The sequence below is a fragment of the Natator depressus genome, chromosome 7, assembly GCF_965152275.1.
Source record: "Natator depressus isolate rNatDep1 chromosome 7, rNatDep2.hap1, whole genome shotgun sequence".
NCBI lineage: Eukaryota > Metazoa > Chordata > Testudines > Cheloniidae > Natator > Natator depressus.
Window position 1 is genome coordinate 58,548,245 of NC_134240.1, and position 10,187 is coordinate 58,558,431.

Consider the following 10,187-nt stretch of genomic DNA (forward strand, 5'->3'; position numbering starts at 1 on the left):
TTTGAAAGTATCTTGTCTCCTCATTGGTCATTTTGGTCAGGTGCCAGCGAGGTTACCTTTAGCTTCTTAACCCTTTACAGGTGAGAGGAGATTTCCTCTGGCCAGGAGGGATTTTAAAGGGGTTTACCCTTCCCTTTCTATTTATGACACAAGTGGATTCATCCCACCAACTGAGTTAGGAGCTTAGAGCACCAGAGAGGAAGGAAATAAAAAACCCTAGCAAGAAGGAACTGTATCTTTATGCTGCTTGGACTCCGAGGGTCAAGGATTACTAGGCATGAGCAAAAGATCTCTAGTGCATAGCCTGGGTTAGCCCTAAAGGACAAACAGAGCTTGCTTATTATAGAAGCTTCTATTACTTTTTTGAAACTTAAGATTGGAACTCATTTGTGTATATCTATGTCTACCTGCTTTAACCTTGTAAATAAGTCTCTTGTTTCGTTTTCCTAGTTAATCAATCAAAATGGAATTGTCCTCTGGTCAGCTCTACTCAGCAGTTACCACTTCACAACCCACAGCAAGGTCCCAAGGCAAATCACAGGGTGAAAAACTCTGCTAAGTTCAGGCAAGCTTCCCACCATTTAACAGCTCTAGTGTTGTAATTCCCCTCCTGACTCCTACAGCGCCTAAGTGCTCCAAGTATGCATTGCATCTGCTATGCACTGAGGGCTTGGCTACACTTGCGAGTTAGAGCGCATTAAAGGAGCCCCTGGTGCACTAGCTCAGTACCCATCCACACTGGCAAGGCACGTAGAGCGCTCTGACTCCACGGCTACAGTACTGCTGCTGGTACTCCACCTCGGCGAGTGGAATAACATTTGCTGCGCCCCCGCTGGAGCGCTGTGGTGCCAGTGTCGACACCCTGGTCCTATAGTGCACTCTGATTGGCCTCCAGAAGTGTCCCACAATGCCTGTTCTAGCCACTCTGGTCATCACTTTGAACTCTACTGCCCTGCCCTCAGGTGACCAACCATCAGACCCCCCCCTTTAAATTCTTTGGGAATTTTGAAAATCCCCTTCCTGTTTGCTCAGCCAGGCATGGAGTGCTCTCAGTGAATCTTTCCAGGTGACCATTCCTCCACGTGCTAGGTGATCCCCAGTATGGAGCAATGGCGAGGTGCTGGACCTCATCAGTGTTTGGGGGGGAGGAAGCTGTCCAGTCCCAGCCGTAGGAATTACGATACCTTCGGGCAGATATCAAGGGCCATGCTGGAAAGGGGCCATGACCGGGACGCACTGCAGTGCTTGATTAAAGTGAAGGAGCTGTGGAATGCCTACCGCAAAGCCCATGAGGCAAACAGCTGTTCCAGTGCTGCCCCTGCGACCTGCTGTTTCTACAAAGAGCTGGACGCGATACTTGAGGGCGACCCCATGTCCACTCCGAGTACCACCATGGACACTTCAGAGCCCAGTTAAACAGGGCGGGAGGATGAGGAGGAGCAAAGCAGGAGTGAGGGTGCTGAGGCGGAGGAAGACACCCTGGAATCCCTAGGTGCATGCAGCCAGGAGCTGTTCTCAAGCCAGGAGGAAGGTAGCCAGTCGCGGCAGCTGGTGCTTGGGGAAGGACAAACACCAGAGGAGGTTCCCGGTAAGCGGCTTTTATTTTGGGAAGGAAGTTATTTGGTGCGGGCTCTCGGGGCGAGGAGGGTTAGGGCTGCATGCATGCCTAGATGCGGAATAGGGCGTTGATGTGCTCTCTCACATCGTGGTAATCGGCCTCAGTGATCTCTTCAAAGGTCTCATCCAGAACTTGGGCAATGCGCTTGCACAGGTTCCTCGGGAATGCCACTGTGTTCCTTGTCCCAGTCAGGCTAACATGTCCGCGCCACTGTGCCATGAGGGGTAGGGGGACCATTGCTGCACACAGGCAAGCTGCATATGGGCCAGGGCGGAATCCGCTTTACAATAGAAAACACTCCCTTGCTTCCCAGGTCACCCTCAGCAGCAAGATATCTTCCAGGATGAACTCCTGTGGAAAATGTGGGGACAGAGTTCAGTATAAGGGGCCCTTGCACTGTTGGCTCTCCCTAAGGCACAGAAACCCAGAGGACACTACAGCCATGAAACAATCAGTCATGCTTGACCCTGTGCTTACTCATCATTTTGGGGCTCCTGTGGGTTATGTGCGTTCACTTTGGGATGGGCAAATTATGGTATTGTGTAGACTGTGCTTGCCCTTAAGTTTGGGGGAATCATTGCTCTGTCTGGTGTGAACAATGCTGCCTCTGTTAAGCCATTTTGCCTTTACAGATGCAACCTTGAGATCTCAGCCATCCGTGTTATCACCAGCTGAAAGACTCCAAAGAATCAGAAAGAGGCCCCGTAGAAGCAAGGAAGACATGTTGCATGAAGTAATGCAGCATTCAAGTAATGAAAACCAAAAGGTGCAGGAGTGGCGGGACAGTGAAAGGAGGATCCGCCAGCAGAATGAGGAGCGCTGGCACAAAAGCGCGGTGCTCCGGCAGCAAAGCGAGAATTGGCTAATAAGCATAATGGAGCGTCAAGTGGACTCTATCCAGGCGCTCGTAGCCATGCAGGCGGAGCACTACCGTGCCCCTCCCGCCCCCCGCCCCGCAGCCCTTGTCCCAAAACTCTTTCCCTTGTGCCCCCATGTTACCTCCAACCCACTTTCCGCAACATCTGGGTTCTTACCGCCACCAGCTGCCTCCAACACCTGTAGCTTCACCACCCAGCCCTGAAAACTACGACCCTTACCCACTGCACTCAACCCCCATCACCATGCAGTATAGCCATCCTGAAGTGCAGCACTCATTGCACAGCACTCCAGGCAGGAAGGCTGAATATGATAACAGGACATACGCAAATCTGTGATTGTACTGTTCCCCACCCCACCTCCTTGCCCTTTCTGTTTCCCAAGCAGTTGTGTTTCTTTTCAATAAATGAATTTTCTTTTCAATAAATGGATTTTTTGGCTTTGAAAACATTCTTTATTATTGCATAAAGTAAAAGATATCTTAGCCTAGGAAAGAAACAGGCACTGCAAGTCAGCGTAGCAAACACAGATTCCTACTAACATTGGAATCACTGACTTCACTCCCGTGCAGGGCACCAGACATTACTGGTGGCTTTCAGCCTCAAATTGCTCCCTCAAGGCATCCCTAATCCTTGCAGCCCCGCACTGGGCCCCTCTAATAGCCCTGCTCTCTGGCTGTTCAAATTCAGCCTCCAGGTGTTGAACCTCCGAGTTCGAGTTCCATGCCTGAGTGAATCGTTCACCCTTCCCTTCACAAATGTTATGGAGGGTACAGCATGCGCATATAATCATGGGGATGCTGTCATCGGCCAGGTCCAGCTTCCATACAGAGAGTGCCAGCGGCCCTTTAAACGGCCAAAAGCACACTCCACAGTCATTCTGCTCCGTCTCAGCCTGTTGTTGAACAGCTCCTTGCTGCTGTCAAGGCTCTCTGTGTAGGGTTTCATGAGCCACAGCATTAAAGGGTAAGCAGGGTCTCCAAGGATCAGAATGGGCATTTTGACTTCCCCTACGGTGATCTTGTGGTCTGGGAAAAAAGTCCCGGCTTGCAGCTTCCTGAGCAGGCCAGTGTTCCGAAAGATGCGTGCGTCGTGCACCTTTCCGGGCCAGCGTGCATTCATGTCAATGAGACACCCATGGTGATCCACAAGCACCTGGAGAACCATTGAGAAATGCCCCTTCCGATTAACGTTCTTGGAGGCTAAGTGGGCTAGTGCCAGAATAGGAATGTGCGTGCCATCTATCGTCCCTCCGCAGTTAGGGAAACCCATTTGTGAAAAGCCAGCCACAATGTCATGCACATTACCCAGAGTCACGGTTCTTCTGAGCAGGATGTGATTAATGGCCCTGCAAACTTGCATCAACACGATTCCAACAGTCAACTTCCCCACTCCAAACTGGTTAGCGACCGATCAGTAGCTGTCTGGAGTTGCCAGCTTCCAGATTGCAATAGCCACCCGCTTCTCCACCATCAGGGCAGCTCTCAATCTCGTGTCCTTGCGCTGCAGGGTGGGGGCGAGCTCCTGACACAGTCCCATGAAAGTGGTTTTTCTCATCCGCAAGTTCTGCAGCCACTGCTCGTATCCCAGACTTGCATGACGCTGTGATCCCACCGCTCAGTGCTTGTTTCCCAAGCCCAAAAGCAGCCTTCCATGGTGGTCAGCATGTCCGTGAATGCCACAAGCAAACTTGTGTCATATGCGTTTCTCGAGTTGATATCATCATCGGAGCCCACACTGTGACTTTGGATCATAAGGAGTAACTCGACTGCCAAACGTGACGTGCTGGCGAGACTCGTCAGCATACTCCTCAGCAGTTCGGGCTCCATTCTCGCACATCGAAAGGGAAGACAGAGCGCGCAGTACAAAAAACGTCGAAAGATGGCGCCAAACGTGGACAGAAGCAAAGGGAATGCTGGAATGCGAACCGATGCATCATGGGGCGTTGGGACAGGACCCAGAATGCCCCGCACTCCCTGCCCCCTTCCCACAAGCCACAGCACCAGAATGGGAAGAGGTGTTGTGTGGGATAGCTGCCCATAATGCACCGCTCCCAATGCCGCTGCAAGTGCCGCAAATGTGGCCACGCCAGTGTGCTTTCAGCTGTCAGTGTGGACAGACTGCAGCACTTTCCCTGCTGCGCTCTCCGAAGGCAGGTTTAACTCACAGCGCTCTACATCTGCAAGTGTAGCCATGCCCTGAAATGCAGCCACCTCTGGAGTGGAACTCAGCAGCTGTACAGCAACCCTACACAACAGTTTGGGACAGGGAGTGTATCTGATGAAGGGAGAATTTAGTTAACCCAATTAGATATGTGTTTCTGATGCAAAGATTGTATCAGTGGTTTTGTGGGGAGGGCTGAATTGTTACTCAGAAGACAGAAGTGCATGTCACTCAGTCTCTCCACTCCTCAATTCTTCAGCAGTAAAAAACAGCAACAAAAATACTTCCTCTGTCTGGTAAGACTTTGCTGAGGGACTCTCTCCGATTATGACTCTGGTCAGTGCCTAGCACAATGGAGCCCCAATCTTGGCTGTAGTTCCAATAAATATGAATAATAATTAATAATAAATCATTAATAATAATTTATTTATCATTATTGTTGTTATTATTACGTTTTGAGCTTTCCCAACTTTGGGGGTGTTTGGCTCTGGGAAGATGGTATAAGATCCATCTCTAAAACAAACTGGAATCTGGTGCACATGACAGGGTTACTGGCCTCGTGAAATATGCCATGGAATCTTTAATGCCATCTGATCCAACGTGTTGTGTAAAATTCAGAGTACTGCCTGAAATGTTGAGTGAGGTGATGATGGGAGGCTGGAACACAAAGTGCCCTGGCTGATTCACCTTGTCTGTTGTGGAATAATACAGTGCGAAGTATTCCGAGAGGAACCATGTGACACAGCCAAGTTGACTAGCCTTCTAGCATGCTGGGCTTTCAAAACAATCTCTCATATGATTTCCTAAAAATAGTGCCTTATGTTTCCCATCACTGATGTCCAACTATTTTAATCAGCTCATAATCTCCCCTTCTGCTCTTGCTTTGTAGTTTGTAAAGAGGAAATACTAGTGTTATACCAATAATGCTGCATTCCTCATGTCTCTTTTCCAAAATGGAGGGTTTATAAAAATGCCCGGTAAAGGTGATGTTTATAACATTTCTGGCACATGTGTTTTAACATTGGTAAATGTCATTGTCTTGTACGTAACACTTTAAAGCCTAATAATGTCTCCTAGCTAATTGGGAGCGCTCACACACAGTTCCTTATTTCTTATCAACGTGAGTTGTCACAGGAATGTGCCCACTGCCTTGATTTTGAATAGAGATGCAAACTTAGGGTATATCTACACTGCAATCAGGAAGAGTGATTGCAGCACATGTTAACATACCTGAGCCAGCTTTGATGTAGCGAGCTCAAGTAACAATAGCAGTGAAGCCATGGCAACACGGATGGTCACCATTTTACTATGGACTGGGATGGGTGGATGGAACAAGCTTGTGCAGATTAAAACTAGATTGGCTATGTCTTCATTTGGTGCAGTGCAGACATGTCTTTAATGCCGGATCTTGTGAGAGGCTCTTCATTTCCTGCAAAGTGCTGAATGCCTTCAATAGCCTCTGTACTCACTGGCAGTTCAGGATGGTCAGGAGGGGCCAGGTTTTTCAAGGGTATTTAGGGCCCTAACAATGCAGATATGTGCCTTTGTAAATCTGGCCTGAGGAGCTTAGCACAGCATCGTATTGAGCCTCTTTGCTGTGCATCTCTGCTGTTTCCATTTTTCCTTCCAGCCTCATGTAGTAAGTTCCCTTCCTGCAAAATTTGTCTCCTGGGTTCAGTGCAGTTTTAGACAGTGAAACAATGGTGCAAAAATGGTCCCTTTGTACTCCACAAATCTGCTCCATATATGTGTTTGAGTCTGCAGGATTGGTCAGCAAAGGGAGCAAATCTCACTCAATGTGGTTGTGGGGAAGTGAACTGGACTCTGCTGTGAGTCATGAAACCTTCCCAGGACTGATGACAGAACTTAGCTGACAGAGTCCTTCTAGTGTGACGCAGAGAAGGAGCCCAGATTGAGTCTCAGATCCCAGGAGGCGTCTGTGAGGCTTGAAGCTAAAGGAATCACCTCTGATTTGTGTACTTGAGCCAGCTGCAACTGGATGCTGCTGAACGAGCAGGAGTAGCTGAATCAGGCCGTATAGCAATATGTTCTACTCTAACTTATGGTGAAACCCACCTCGGTGTAGAACCCAACACGAGTAGTACCACATAAACCCCCCAGTGTGGCTGTGTGGAGGGGTGATCTGTGAGTAGCCATATCCACTTACCCAAAGCCCTGCATAACAGGTGTGGAGGAGCAACTTCCTTTCAGGCTGGGAGAGCGGTTGTGGAGATCAGGCTCTAGACCCAGAGCTGGCTCACCACCTATGGGCTTCATTCTGTCTCCACCCTCATCTGCTTTGTTCCCCCGTTTGTTTTGTTCAAGGAAGGGTGGATTTTGGCCGATGGATGGATGGGTTTACTCTGTTGACTTAGTTAATTGCTTTTGTGGGGTATGCTCAGCTGAGACTGGTGCTGTTGCATCCAGCTATTGCTCCTCACTGCTCAGGCTGCTAGTCAGGCACCCCTTATATGGAATAATTGTGCTGATTTAAGTAGAAGAGCTGTCATAAATATAAAGGGAAGGGTAAACACCTTTAAAATCCCTCATGGCCAGAGGAAAAGCCCTTTCACCTGTAAAGGGTTAAGAAGCTAGGATGACCTCGCTGGTACCTGACCAAAATGACCAATGAGGAGACAAAATACTTTCAAAGCTGGAGGGGGAAGAAACAAAGGGTCTGGGTCTGTCTGTGTGATGCTTTTGCAGGGGACAGAACAGGAATGGAGTCTTAGAACTTAGTAAGTAAACTAGCTAGATATGCGTTAGATTATGATATCTTTAAATGGCTGAGAAAATAAGCTGTCCTGAATGGAATGGATATTCCTGTCTTTGTGTCTTTTTGTAACTTAAGGTTTTGCCTAGAGGGATTCTCTATGTTTTTAATCTAATTACCCTGTAAGGTATTTACCATCTTGATTTTACAGAGGTGATTCTTTTTACTTTTTCTTTTATTAAAATTCTTCTTGTAAGAAACTGAATGCTTTTTTCATTGTTCTTAAAATCCAAGGGTTTGGGTCTGTGGTCACCTATGCAAATTGGTGAGGATTTTTATCAAACCTTCCCCAGGAAGGGGGGTGCAAGGCTTTGGTGAGGATTTTGGGGGGAAAGGGTTTCCAAATGACTCTTTCCAAAAATAAACCCGGTTAGACGTTTGGTGGTGGCAGCAAAAGTCCAAGGGCAAAAGGTAAAATAGTTTGTGCCTTGGGGAAGTTTTAACCTAAGCTGGTAAAAGTAAGCTTCGGAGGTTTTCATGCAGGTCCCCACATCTGTACCCTAGAGTTCAGAGTGGGGAAGGAACCTTGACAAGAGCTCAGACTTTTTTGTTTGTTCTTTTCTTCAAGACAACGCAAATCAAAAGAACAGCCAAGCTTCCTGGAACGTAGGCTCCATTCCTCTGTTTAGCTAGCACTCTGCAGTGACTCCTCTCCATCACATTTCTCTTTCAGCGCATCTGCTCCCAGTTTCACAATCCCAGTGCAACAGAATCCTTGTGTTTCTTTGTTACCCTCGCTCATTTGGGCTTTTCTACTATGGAAATTAAGGCCTGATCTCCACAGACACCCACCAGTGTGGATAGCCTGACTCAAGAGAGGTTGGGGCTCCTTACATGATACAAGTTAGCCATGTGTGTAAGTGTGAACAGAAGTGTGGGGCCCGATTTTGTGCCATGCCTCTCACAGCCCAGGACTGAAGTCTGCTCCAGGACTTAATGTGGGCCTGGTATATGTTAGAGCAGTCACAGGGACTGTTCTAATTTATGGCAGTCATATCTGGGCTGCTCTGCCAGCCATAATTGCTGGAGTCCCATCTCTGCTCCACCCCCAGAAAGGCCCACTGCCAGGGGTTGCAAGGAGGCACAGCGCAGGGTCACAGGTGCATATTCTCCCAAGGGGAACTGCAGCCACTTGAATGCTACCAAAGCAGTGCAAAGGGGTTGCAGCAGTGCCCAGAATCTGACCCTTTGTCTTCCCCTAGCTTGCTTTTGGGCTATGTAAATCTAAATAAATAATGCATCATACTAATGTGATGTGAGAACCAAGCCTACATTACTCTACTTGATTGTGCAAAGAGATATTGTACAAATAAACAAAACTCAACTGCATCTGATGAAGTGGGTTCTAGCCCACGAAAGCTTATGCTCAAATATATTTGTTAGTCTCTAAGATGCCACAAGGACTCCTGGTTGTTAAAACTCAATATGATATTTTTAAAAGTTGCTTTCCTCTGTTACTATGTAGCCCCTTTGTTTATTAAGACAGACAGAACTGTAAATCCTCTATGTTACTGTTCAGAATGGAGGCTGTTTGTTTGATTTTTGCATTTTACTTACAGTAGAACCTCAGAGTTACGAACACCAGAGTTATGAACTGACCGGTCAACCACACACCTCGTTTGGAACTGGAAGTACGCAATCAGGCAGCAGCAGAGACCAAAAAGACAAAAAGCAAATACTGTAAAGTACTGTGTTTAATGTAAACTACGTAAAAGGAAAGCAGCATTTTTCTTCTGCATAGTAAGTTTCAAAGCTGTATTAAGTCAATGTTCAGTTGTAAACTTTTGAAAGAACAACCATAATGTTTTCTTTAGAGTTATGACCATTTCAGAGTATGAATAACCTCCATTCCCGAGGTGTTCCTAACTCTGAGGTTCTCCTGTAGTTTGCCTGGTGAAAAAAGACTGGTCAGTTTCCCTTTCTGTTTATAATCAGTTTCACTTTCTAGTTTCCAAGCACTCCCCCCAGGACAGTTGTGTCTAGATGCTCAACACTGTGGGGGAAGAGCTAAATAATCTTATCTATCTATTATTGTAATTGAAATATTTTTATACATTATAATAAGCTTTTATGTAACTTTAGAATGTGTTCAGTGCAGGATCCAGTCTAACTAAATTCTCATTGCCCTTTTAAAGGGATCTGTTACTGATCCACCATCCAGTGAAATCAGCAGGAATTTTTGCTACTTACTTGTGTGCCACTGTATTGTGTTTGCTGTGTTCTGTTAAGCTGTTTCAGCCCAGAGGTGGCTTCATTTTAGCAACAGGCAAAGTTATCTCAGCATTTAGTTTGTATATTAAAGTTTGTAAATGTATCTATTCGTTATCCATTCACTTGCACAAATCGAATGATTAGCGCTTCTGACGAGCTTTTCAGGATCTTTAGTCTGGAAAGCACATTTGATATTTTTATTAGCCCACAGTAACATGACAGTGCCTTTTCCAGATAACAGGCTGCCCTGGCTTTTCCCACTTGACGCTTTTCTTGCCAATAATGCACTGCACTGGAACAACATGCCATCCCCTTTGCATAAAACAATCAGCTGCTCCTTCCAGCACTCGAAGGCCATGGTTAATTTCCACAGGGACCTTTTCAGCTGTGATTTAGTCACCTATACAGAGGGGTCATGAGCAGTTGGCAGAGACTAGGTTGTACCTGACTCTCTTCACAGACAGTGGGACTGTTCTATCTTTAGCAGAGACATTGCAGAGCTTTTCAGAGCTGTGTGTGAAAGAGACAGTTTCCCCTTCATCAGTGT